General features: G+C 42.1%; 1 protein-coding gene across 6 annotated transcripts in view; it reads right to left on the reverse strand.

Annotated features, from left to right (window-relative positions):
- STIM1 (stromal interaction molecule 1) overlaps positions 1 to 12681 on the reverse strand; it is a 204484-nt gene that overhangs the window by 23564 nt on the left and 168239 nt on the right. The window lies entirely within an intron of this gene.

The following is a 12681-nucleotide window of genomic DNA, read 5'->3' on the forward strand; positions in this document are numbered from 1 at the left end:
TTTCTCAAGAAGCAGTCAGGTGGTCTGGTATTCCCATCTCTTTAAGAATTTTCCAGAGTTTGTTGTAGTCCACACAGTCAAAGGCTTTGGCATAGTCAATAAAGCAAAAGTAGATATTTTTCTGGAACTCTCTTGCTTTTTTGATGATCCAATGAATGTTGGCAATTTGATCTTTGGTTCCTGTGCCTTTTCTAAATCCAGCTTGAGGATGTGGAAGTTCACGGTTCACATACTGTTGAAGCCTGGCTTGGAGAATTTTGAGTTCTAAGGGAATCCCTAATGGTTAACTTTATGTGTCACCTTGATTGGGCTAAGGGGTGTCTGGATAGATGATAAAGAATTATTCCAGGGTGTGTCTGTGGAGTTGTCTTCATATGAGATTAATATTTGAATCAGTAGACTGTGTTAAGAAGGTCATCTTCATTAATGAGACTGGGCATCAACTAATTGTTCACATGGCACTAAGGGTCTGAACAGAACCAAAAGGCAGAGGAAGGGCAAATATGCTCTCCAGCTTGAGTTTACACATCCGTTTTCCTCTGCCCACCTATATCAGCACTCCCAGCTCTTGATCTTCAGACTCACAGGGATTCACACCATCAGCTCCCCTGGTCCTCAGCCTGCAGACTCAGACTGAATTACAACCCCACCTTTCCTGGGTTTCAGCTTATATATGGAAGACTGTGGGACTTCTTGGCCTCCAAGATAGCGTGAATCAATTTTCATAATAAATCTCCTCATATACATATCTATATATATATCCTATTGGTTCTGTTTATCTGAAGAACTTTGACTAATACAAAAATCTATAAACTACTGTGTCAGGAAAAAAGGAGAAATAGGGAAACTAAGAATCTAGTATGTACCTTATTCATGATGTTCTTCTTCCTATCATAACCCGAGTCCCATTCTTCGATTCCTACCACCTTCCCAGCCCACCACAGTTTACAGAGACCTGCCCATTCCTTCTCCTCTGGACTAGGATTCCCTGACCAACCCACTCACTGGACAGCTAAAAACATGTATTTTCTCAAGGATTGCCCTGTGTGCTTTTCAGCTTTCATATCAGTCACTGTGGGTTCCTCAGGACCAGGGCACAAGACTTATTTATCTCTGTAGCCTCACACTTAGCATAGAGCCTGACCAGAGCAGGCACTTAGCAAAGGTGGAAAGGAGGCAAAAAGGAAGAAGAAAGCAAGATTCTAGCAGGAAAGGGGGGAGAAGGCAATGGCACTCCACCCCAGTACTCTTGTCTGGAAAATCCCATGGACGGAGGAGCCTGGTAGGCTGCAGTCCATGGGGTCGCTAAGAGTCGGACATGATTGAGCGACTTCACTTTCACTTTTCACTTTCAGGCATTGGAGAAGGATACGGCAACCCACTCCAGTGTTCTTGCCTGGAGAACCCCAGGGATGGGGAAGCCTGGTGGGCTGCCGTCTATGGGGTCGCACAGAGTCGGACATGACTGAAGCGGCTTAGCAGCAGCAGCAGCAACAGAAAAGGGGAGGTACAATATAAAGTGCATACAGAAGGCAAATACCAGCTCCTGGGAACAAGAAGAGTCTGGCAAAGTGGGAGTTTGATGTATGATGCAGAGAACCCAGAGCCAGTGCTCTGTGACAATCTGGAGGGATGGGGTGGGGAAGGAAGTGGGAGGAGGGTTCAGGAGGAGGGGATACATATATGCCTATAGCTGATTCATGTTGATGTATGGCAAAAAAAATCACAATATTGTAAAGTAATTATCCCCAATTAAAATAAATTAATTAAAGAAAAGAAGAAAAGTCTGGCGAGCTGTCCTCACAGCCTCTACTGGAACTCAGCTCTCAGAATCCACCTGTCACCAGTGAACACAGCCACGGACAATGAGAGCAGACATGGCCAGTGAGATGAACAGAACTAACCCAGAGAAGCTGGTTAGGGCCTGGGGAGCCAGAGGGTGGCAAAATTCCCAGGCTGAGTGCTACAAATAGATTTTAGCAAAATGAGGTCAACTGTTAACACAATCAGGCTTGAGGCAAGGGAGGAGGGTGTAAACAAATGAGATGCTGACATGTGAACAGAGTGCGGAGTGATAGAATTTTCAGGGTGCCAGTTTTCAGGGTGAGAATGTGAGGCTCCAGTAATTATCACGTTCTGGAATCCCCTCTCCCCATGTATTCTATCTGCTTCTCTACTGCCCACAGTCCCCTGTGCCTGACAGATACAGATACTCACTCCTCATTGCCACAGTAGGTGCTAGGAATTTCTTTTGTCATTTACATAGCCTTCTATGCTGAGCTGTCTGTTTAACCTGTAAGAACTATTTCTGGGCCCTCTTTTCTTCTGATTGTAGCCCCCCAAAAAATGCCTTAGCTGCCCCACTGGTGCACAGATACTACACGGGGAGCAGTTCTCCGCACAGCTAAGCTGAGCCAGACTCTTCCCCTACTTCCCCCAAGCCTGTAGCTTTGGAGAGGCCCAGCCTCCTTCTGTATAACTTCCATCTCTTTCTTGCTGGGTTTTACGCTGAGTGGCAATGACAGATGAACAAAGCTGTGTCTACCCTCAAGGAGTTTCCAGTTTAAAGAGTAGCAGCCAGGAAAACAGATTGTTATACAGAAAGCAGATATAATTACTTTTCTGTGCTCCTGAAACTAACACAATATTGTACTAGTATAATCAATTGATTGATTGCACTAGATACTACACAGGGAGCAGTTCTCCGCACAGCTAAGCTGAGCCAGACTCTTCCCCTACTTCCCCCAAGCCTGTAGCTTATCCCCCGTATAATCAATTATACTTTCAATAAAAGAGAGGGAAATCTGAAATAACAAACAAACAAAAAAGCAGGTACAAAGGGCTGTGGATCCCCAAGGGAAAGTGGAAAGTAAGAGGGAAGGGTTGAGCATGCCCAGGAAGAGGCTGGAAAGGCATCCTAGAGAAGGAACATAACAAAAAGGAGAAAGCAGGTAAGAACAGAGCAAGCTGTGCCAGACAGGCAGCCCCTCCTGCTCACTGATGACTTCCCCTATTACCCGAGCCACTGTGGAAGGAAGACAAGGTGCAGTCTTTGTCTTTTCCTCTTCACAAGTCCCCCCAACCCCATGATTACTGTGCAGGCCTCTTTCTGCACCTTTAACAGCACAAAGGGCACCCAGCCCTGAGTCCAAGACAGTGATACACACTAACAATAGCAGCTACCACGTAGGGGAAACTGGGACACAGAGAACCTTAGGAATGTCCCCAAGGTCACCAAATGACTGAGTGATAGAGCCAGTCTGTTTGATTTCAGAGCTGGGACTCTTACATCTTGTCTCCTCTAACAGAAGTGGAGGGTGGGATAATATAGTAGAAAAGAGAGCTGAAATATAAGCTAAAAATCTAGGTTTGAGTCATGGCTCTGCTGTTTAAAACTCGCCTCATTTTAGCCTCAGTTTCTCTCTCAGTGAATCATTTGCTGCCATAATGAGAGATCAGCTGAGACCCCAAACTGAACACTGTCTTTGGGCCTCTGTGTCTCAGAGCACACCTGACATCTGGCCACCGGCACTGTCAGGAGAGCCCCAGCTGGGCCAGCCCAGAGCCAGCTCTGCTGGCAGAAAAGACAGGAAACACCTGTGCTGCTCTGTGGCCCACGTAGGGAGGGCCAAGCTGTCTTCTATGGTCAGGACTCCAGACTAAGCCAGTCTGATCCTCCTTCCCTCTTCCCAAGCTCTGAGGCTCCTGCGGGCAGATGGATCCACTCACTCAGCAGACCCCACAGCTACTGTAAACAAAATTGTGATTTGCAATTTCTCAAGCCTCAGACCGGCAGTGGGACTTCATTAATACTGGGCAAGGTAGCCACAACTGGCAACTGAAGCCAGCCCAGGTGCTCAGAGGGTGTTCACTGCAAGCCAGTGGGGAGGCCTGAGACCACACCATAACAGCTCACCCTGGATGCAGAACCCAGGTCCAAGCTAGCACAGGCCATCACTCTAAATCCTGCATGGGTGCTGGACAGGGAAGAGCACTGACTAGGGGTTTTAGTCCATGTGCAAATGGAAAAACAGAACCTAGGGGACTCAGGTCAAGGAATTCTCTGCAGGCACCCATCAGGGGTGGCCCACTCTTGCAGAAGTCTCCTGGCAAAGAGCTTCCTAGTATCTTCCTTAGGTTCCATCTGATAATTTTCTAAATTTTTCTTTAAGAAGCATCAGCAGGAAAGTATAAAAAACAATCTCTGCCATCAGGACAGCTGCTGGATTCATCTTAGCTCCCAGGAGAACACCAATTCTGAGTTCTTAAATGAGAGAGCCAGTAAGAGCCTAAATGACCGAGACCATTTCACAGATGAGGGAAGCCAAATCTAAGCAGAAGTGAACTGCCAAAGGTCACGTGATAAGAAAATGGCTGAACACAGAAGTCCTAAAAGTACAGGATACAGGCAGTAGGGGGAAAGAACAGGCCTCCCACCTTTTACACAGAATCCTTATCAACCAAAGGGTTTCTCCCCAAAACCATGGAATGTCACAGCTGAAAGGAGTCATAAGGATCCTTAAGTTCAGTTGTTTCATGATACAAACCAGCAAATATATACTGAGAAAAACAATCTACACAAGGTCACACAGTGAGTGGCAATTATGAAAAGAGACCAAGGTGCTTCCCTAGGTTTATAAGAAGTTCTCTAAATGGAAGTCTAAAGGTTATAAAAAATCAAGTTGTAATAATGATGATGATGACGATGGGAGACATAATCCACATACTCTAAAATTCATTCTTTTAAATTAAACAATTCAGTGATTTTAGTGTATTCACAAGGTTGTGCAACCATCAGCACAATTAACTTTAGAACCTTAATCATTATCCCAAAAGAAATCCCACACCCATTATCAGCCACTTCCCATTTCCCACTCACTCTAGCCCCTGCCAGCCACCAATCTTAATTTGATCCCCATGGATTTATCTATTCTGAATATTGCATATAAATGGAATCATACAATACATGTTCTTGCAGCATGTAATCAGAACTTCACTTCCTTTTATGGTTGAGTTATATTTCATTGTGTTTATATACTACAACTATTTATCCATTCATCCATCAATGTATATATGGGTTGCTTCCACCTCAGCTATTGTGAATAATGCTGCCATGTACATGTACTTGTTTCAGTACCTGTTTTCAATTTTGGGGTACATTCCTGGGTATGAAATCGCTGAGTTATATGGTAACTATGTTTAACTTTTTGAGGAATGATGAGACTATTTTCTAAAGTAGCTGAAGCTTTCTCGTTATCACTAGAAATATACAAGTGTTCTAATTTCTCCATCTCCCTGCCAACACTTACTTTCTGTTATTCCCTCTGTTTTCACTTTTATTGTAGCTCTCCTAGTGGATGTGAAATATCTTCTTAACTCTAGCATCTCTGCTCTGCCTACCTCAGAAACAGTTTTCTGCTGACCTCTGACCTCCTTTAGATTAGGTTACAGGCAACCTAGAGGCTAAATGAAAAGAGTCTAGGAGAAGATACTCCTGTCCTCGTATCAGCCTAACCCAATTCACTGGGGCTCCCCTTGCTGGCTCTGACCTCCAGGACCCAGTACCATGTACCCAGGATTCTGATTCTCATGCTCTCTAGACCTAGCTGATTTTTCTCTTTTTTTTAATTTATTTATTTTAATTAGAGGCTAATTACTTTACAATATTGTACTGGTTTTGCCATACATTGACATGAATCTGCCATGGGTTTACATGTGTTCCCCATCCTGAACCCCTCTCCCACATCCCTCCCCATACCATCCCTCTGGGTCATCTCAGTGCATGAGCCCCGAGCGCCCTGTATCATGCATCAAACCTGGACTGGCGATTCATTTCACATGTGATAATATACATGTTTCAGTGCCATTTTCCCAAATCATCCCACCCTCTCCCTCTCCCACAGAGTCCAAAAGACTGTTCTATACATCTGTGTCTCTTTTGCTGTCTCGCATACAGCGTTATCATTACCATCTTTCTAAATTCCATATATATGCATTAGTATACTGTATTGGTGTTTTTCTTTCTGGCTTACTTCACTCTGTATAATAGGCTCCAGTTTCATCCACCTCATTAGAACTGATTCAAATGTTTTCTTTTTAATGGCTGAGTAATACTCCATTGTGTATATGTACCACAGCTTTCTTATCCATTCGTCTGCTGATGGGCATCCAGGTTGCTTCCATGACCTGGCTATTATAAACAGTGCTGTGATGAACATTGGGGTACACGTGTCTCTTTCAATTCTGGTTTCCTCGGTGTGTATGCCCAGCAGTGGGATTGCTGGGTCATAAGGCAGTTCTATTTCCAGTTTTTTAAGGAATCTCCACACTGTTCTCCATAGTGGCTGTACTAGTTTGCATTCCCACCAACAGTGTAAGAGGGTTCCCTTTTCTCCACACCCTCTCCAGCATTTATTGCTTGTAGACTTTTGGATGGCAGCCATTCTGACTGGCGTGAAGTGGTACCTAATAGTGGTTTTAATTTGCATTTCTCTGATAATGAGTGACGTTGAGCATCTTTTCATGTGTTTGTTAGCCATCTGTATGTCTTCTTTGGAGAAATGTCTATTTAGTTCTTTGGCCCATTTTTTGATTGGGTCATTTACTTTTCTGGAATTGAGCTGTAGGAGTTGCTTGTATATTTTTGAGTTTAGTTGTTTGTCAGTTGCTTCATTAGCTATTATTTTCTCCCATTCTGAAGGCTGTCTTTTCACCTTGCTTATAGTTTCCTTTGATGTACAGAAGCTTTTAAGGTTAATTAGGTCCCATTTGTTTATTTTTGCTTTTATTTCCAATATTCTGGGAGGTGGGTCATAGAGGATCCTGCTGTGATGTATGTCAGAGAGTGTTTTGCCTATGTTCTCCTCTAGGAGTTTTATAGTTTCTGGTTTTACGTTTAGATCTTTAATCCATTTTGAGTTTATTTTTGTGTATGGTGTTAGAAAGTGTTCTAGTTTCATTCTTTTACAAGTGGTTGACCAGTTTTCCCAGCACCACTTGTTAAAGAGATTGTCTTTTCTCCATTGTATATTCTTGCCTCCTTTGTCAAAGATAAGGTGTCCATAGGTGCGCGGATTTATCTCTGGGCTTTCTATTTTGTTCCATTGATCCGTATTTCTGTCTTTGTCCCAGTACCATAGTGTCTTGATGACTGTGGCTTTGTAGTAGAGCCTGAAGTCAGGCAGGTTGATTCCTCCAGTTCCATTCTTCTTTCTCAAGATTGCTTTGGCTAGTCGAGGTTTTTTGTATTTCCATACAAATTGTGAAATTATTTGTTCTAGTTCTCTGAAAAATAACATTGGTAGCTTGATAAGGATTGCATTGAATCTATAGATTGCTTTGGGCAGTATACTCATTTTTACTATATTGATTCTTCCAATCCATGAACACGGTATATTTCTCCATCTATTTGTGTCCTTTTTGATTTCTTTCATCAGTGTTTTATAGTTTTCTATATATACATCTTTTGTTTCTTTAGGTAGATATCTTCCTAAGTATTTTATTCTTTACATTGCAATGGTGAATGGAATTTTTCCCTTAATTTCTCTTTCTGCTTTCTCATTGTTAGTGTATAGGAATGCAAGGAATTTCTGTGTTTTGATTTTATATCCTGCAACTTTACTGTATTCATTTATTAGTTCTAGTAATTTTCTGGTGGAGTCTTTAGGGTTTTCTATGTAGAGGATCATGTCATCTGCAAATAGTGAGGGTTTTGCTTCTTCTTTTCCAATCTGGATTCCTTTTATTTCTTTTTCTGCTCTGATTGCTGTGGTCAAAACTTCCAAAACTATGTTGAATAGTAGTGGTAAGAGTGGGCATGCTTGTCTTGTTCCTGACTTTAGGGGAAATGCTTTCAATTTTTCACCACTGAGGATAATGTTTGCTGTGAGTTTGTCATACATAGCTTTTATCATGTTGAGGTATGTTCCTTCTATTCCTGCTTTCTGGAGGGTTTTTATCATAAATGGATGTTGAATTTTGTCAAAGGCTTTCTCTGCATCTATTGACATAACCATATGGTTTTTACTTTTCAATTTGTTAATGTGATGTATTACATTGATTGATTTGCAGATATTGAAGAATCCTTGCATCCCTGGGATAAAGCCCATTTGGTCATGATGTATGATCTTTTTAATATGTTGTTGGATTCTATTTGCTAGAATTTTGTTAAGGATTTTTGCATCTATGTTCATCAGTGATATTGGCCTGTAGTTTTCTTTTTTGTGTGGCATCTTTGTCAGGTATTGGTATTAGGGTGATGGTGGCCTCATAGAATGATTTTGGAAGTTTACCTTCCTCTGCAATTTTCTGGAAGAGTTTGAGTAGGATAGGTGTTAGCTCTTCTCTAAATTTTTTTGGTAGAATTCAGCTGTGAAGCCGTCTGGATCTGGGCTTTTGTTTGTTGGAAGATTTCTGATTACAGTTTCAATTTCTTTGCTTCTGATCTGTCTGTTAAGATTTTCTATTTCTTCCTGGTTCAGTTTTGGAAAGTTGTACTTTTCTAAGAATTTGTCCAGTTCTTCCATGTTGTCTGTTTTATTGGCATATAGTTGCTAATAATAGTCTCTTATGATCCTTCGTACTTCTGTGTTGTCTGTTGTGATCTCTCCATTTTCATTTCTAATTTTGTTGATTTGATTTTTCTCCCTTTGTTTCTTCATGAGTCTGGCTAATGGTCTGTCAATTTTATTTATCTTCTCAAAGAACCAGCTTTTGGCTTTGTTGATTTTTGCTATGGTCTCTTTTGTTTCTTTTGCATTTATTTCTGCCCTAATTTTTAAGATTTCTTTCCTTCTACTAACCCTGGGGTCCTTCATTTCTCCCTTTTCTAGTTGCTTTAGGTGTAGAGTTAGGTTATTTATTTGACTTTTTTCTTGTTTCTTGAGGTAAGCCTGTATTGCTATGAACCTTCCCCTTCACACTGCTTTTATAGTGTCCCATAGGTTTTGGGTTGTTGTGTTTTCATTTTCGTTTCTATGCATATTTTGATTTCTTTTTTGATTTCTTCTGTGATTTGTTGGTTGTTCAGCAGCATGTTGTTCAGCCTCCATATGTTGGAATTTTTAATAGTTTTTCTCCTGTAATTGACATCTAATCTTACTGCATTATGGTCAGAAAAGATGCTTGGAATGATTTAAATTTTTTCAAATTTACCAAGGCTAGATTTATGGCCCAGGATATGATCTATCCTGGAGAAGGTTCTGTGTGTGCTTGAGAAAAAGGTGATTTTTCCATTTGCAATTCTTGCTTAACCTGTTTTTAACACACCCTTTCAGATACAGTAAATACTATTTCGATACAGACCCTGTGTATGCTACATTGCTTCAGTCGTGTCTGACTCTTTGCAACCCTATAGACTGTAGCCTGCCAGGCTCCTCTCTCCATGGGATTCTCCAGGCAACAATACTGGAGTGGGTTGCCATTTCCTTTTCCAGGGGATCTTCCTGAACCAGGGATCAAACCCACATCTCTTATGTCTTACGTCTCCTGCTCTGGCGAGTGGGTTCTTTACTGCTAGCACTAGCTGTCTTAACAGTCTATTAGTGTATCTCAGAAGACTAAAGAAGATTTCAGGCTGCCAAAGGCCTCCCTGTAACTGCAGGGTGACATGGGAGAGCCTCAGAAAAAATAACCTAGCTTTCACTGCTGGGTTTGATTCTTCTGGTATAAACGTTTTTGCTGGTGTATACAAAGAGAGGGGGATAGGCTGATAATAAAGAAAGTTTAATAAGGCCACTTCCCATTTTTCAAGAGTCAGCTCAAGAGTGATCCTTTCCATAAAACTTCTTGGTCTCCAACTGAAAACTCCTCCCTATTTTGTGCTCCCATCTGAACTATGGAATGACTTACACGACTGTTATACCACTGTATCTGTTGACCATTTACTGAATTTGTTGACACACCAATGTTCATTTAGATGGAACTTCCTGAGAGAAGAGACTGTCATTTAGTGGTGCACTGTAGGTGCTTTAAAAATGTTGGCAGATGACCCAATCAAAAAATGGGCCAAAGAACTAAATAGACATTTCTCCAAAGAAGACATACAGATGGCTAACAAACACATGAAAAGATGCTCAACATCACTCATTATCAGAGAAACGCAAATCAAAACCACTATGAGGTACCATTTCACGCCAGTCAGAATGGCTGCCATCCAAAAGTCTACAAGCAATAAATGCTGGAGAGGATGTGGTGAAAAGGGAACCCTCTTACACTGTTGGTGGGAATGCAAACTAGTACAGCCACTATGGAGAACAGTGTGGAGATTCCTTAAAAAACTGGAAATAGAACTGCCTTATGACCCAGCAATCCCACTGCTGGGCATACACACTGAGGAAACCAGAAGGGAAAGAGACACATGTACCCCAGTGTTCATCACAGCACTGTTTATAATAGCCAGGACATGGAAGCAACCTAGATGTCCATCAGCAGACGAATGGATAAGAAAGCTGTGGTACATATACACAATGGAGTATTACTCAGCCATTAAAAAGAAAACATTTGAATCAGTTCTAATGAGGTGGATGAAACTGGAGCCTATTATACAGAGTGAAGTAAGCCAGAAAGAAAAACACCAATACAGTATACTAACGCATATAAATGGAATTTAGAAAGATGGTAACGATAACCCTGTATACGAGACAGCAAAAGAGACACTGATGTATAGAACAGTCTTTTGGACTCTGTGGGAGAGGGAGAGGGTGGGATGATTTGGGAGAATGGCATTGAAACATGTATAACATCATATATGAAACGAGTCGCCAGTCCAGGTTCGATGCACGATACTGGATGCTTGGGGCTGGTGCACTGGGACGACCCAGAGGGATGGTATGGGGAGGGAGGAGGGAGGAGGGTTCAGGATGGGGAACACATGTATGCCTGTGGCAGATTCATTTCGATATATGGCAGAACCAATACAATATTGTAAAGTTTAAAAATAAAATAAAAATTTAAAAAAATGTTGGTAGTACAGAGGGTGGGCCTCACAATTAGAGCCTTCATTGTGTCATTTATTCAAAACTTATAAATGAATGATAAGAAAAAATGTGTCCTAGGACCAAAAAGGAGAAGGCAATGGCACCCCACTCCAGTACTGTTGCCTGGAAAATCACATGGATGGAGGAGCCTGGTTAGGCTGCAGTCCATGGGGTCACTAAGAGTTGGACACGACTGAGCGACTTCACTTTCACTTTCCACTTTCATGCATTGGACAAGGAAATGGCAACCCACTCCAGTGTTCTTGCCTGGAGAATCCCATGGACGGAGAAGCCTGGTAGGCTGCAGTCCATGGGGTCGCACAGAGTTGGACACGACTGAAGCAACTTAGTAGTAGTAGTAGTATGACCAAAAAGGCTTCCCTAGTGGCTTACACATAAAGAATCCGCCTGCAATGCAGGAGAGATGGGTTCAATCCCTGGGTTGGGAAGATCCCCTGGAGGAGGGCATGGTAACCCACTCCAGTATTCTTGCCTGGAGAATCCTTATAGACAGAGAGGCCTGGCGGGCTACAGTCCATCAGGTTGCAAAGAGTCGGACATGACTGAGTGACTAAGCACATAGAACAGGTTCAAAAAAGGCAACAAAGCAGATGAAAATGGTCTTCTCCCATGTTGCTCTGTTTCACACTTACAAAAGGTATAGACCTTCTGAAGAAGACAAAACTATGGAGAGGTTAAAAAAAAAAAAATCAGTGATTGCCAGGGGTTGAGGAAGAAAGAAGGATAAACAGGTGGAGCACAGAGGATCTTTAGGGCAGTGAAAAACCATTCTTTCTGACACCACACAGGTGGACACAAGTCATCATACATTTGTCCAAACCTACAGACCGCACAATACCAAGAGTGAATCTTAATGTAAACTATGGACTCTGGGTGATAATGCTGTGTCAGTGTAGGTTCAGCAGTTGTTACAAATGTACCACTGTGGTGAGGATGTTTTTAATGGGGAAGGCTATGCATGTATGGGGGCAGAAGTCTATGGAAAATCTCTGTACCTTCCACTCAGTTTTGACGTGAACCTAAATCTACTCAAAAAAATAAAATCTAGGGACTTCCCCAGTGGTAGAGTGGTTAAGACTCTGTGCTTCCACTGCAGTGGCATGGGTTCAACCCCCGGTAAGGGAACTATGATCCCACATGCCATGCAGCATGGCTAAAAGAGAAAAAAAAAAATTTAATGTTTTAAATTAAAAAATAAAAATAGGGGATGTCTTGGTGGTTAGGACTTGGGCATTCACTGCTGTGGGCCTGAGTTTGATTCCTGGTTAGGGAACTAAGATCCCACAAGCCCTGTGGCCAAAAACTAAAATAAATAAATCTTAAAAAATAATAAAAATAAAGTCTATTAAAGCTTTTTTAAACCAAAAAATTATGGACCTATCCACCTCTATTGAGATATCAGCTTGGGTACTTGTCAAGAGAAATGTCACACTGCCACTGACCCTGCCTGCCGGCAGCTTCTCTGGACTGGTGTTGGGCTTCACAGTATCCTGCTGCTGGCATCTTCCGCTGGGGTCAGGCTGGTGCCAACAGCTCCCAGAGGACACAGAGTAGGCCCTAAGAGCCTTCTGGTCAAGGCAAATTTTCTAAGAAATTTTACTACTCTGTGTTGAGTTCACTTAGAATAAAAAAGGATAGCAAGGTTGATCATTCCCACCTGACAGATGTTCAGGAGCTGAAGCAC

Source organism: Bos grunniens, chromosome 15 (genome assembly GCF_055505025.1).
Source record: "Bos grunniens cultivar Pamir isolate PY7600 chromosome 15, Bosgru_T2T1.0, whole genome shotgun sequence".
Taxonomy (NCBI): Eukaryota; Metazoa; Chordata; class Mammalia; order Artiodactyla; family Bovidae; genus Bos; species Bos grunniens.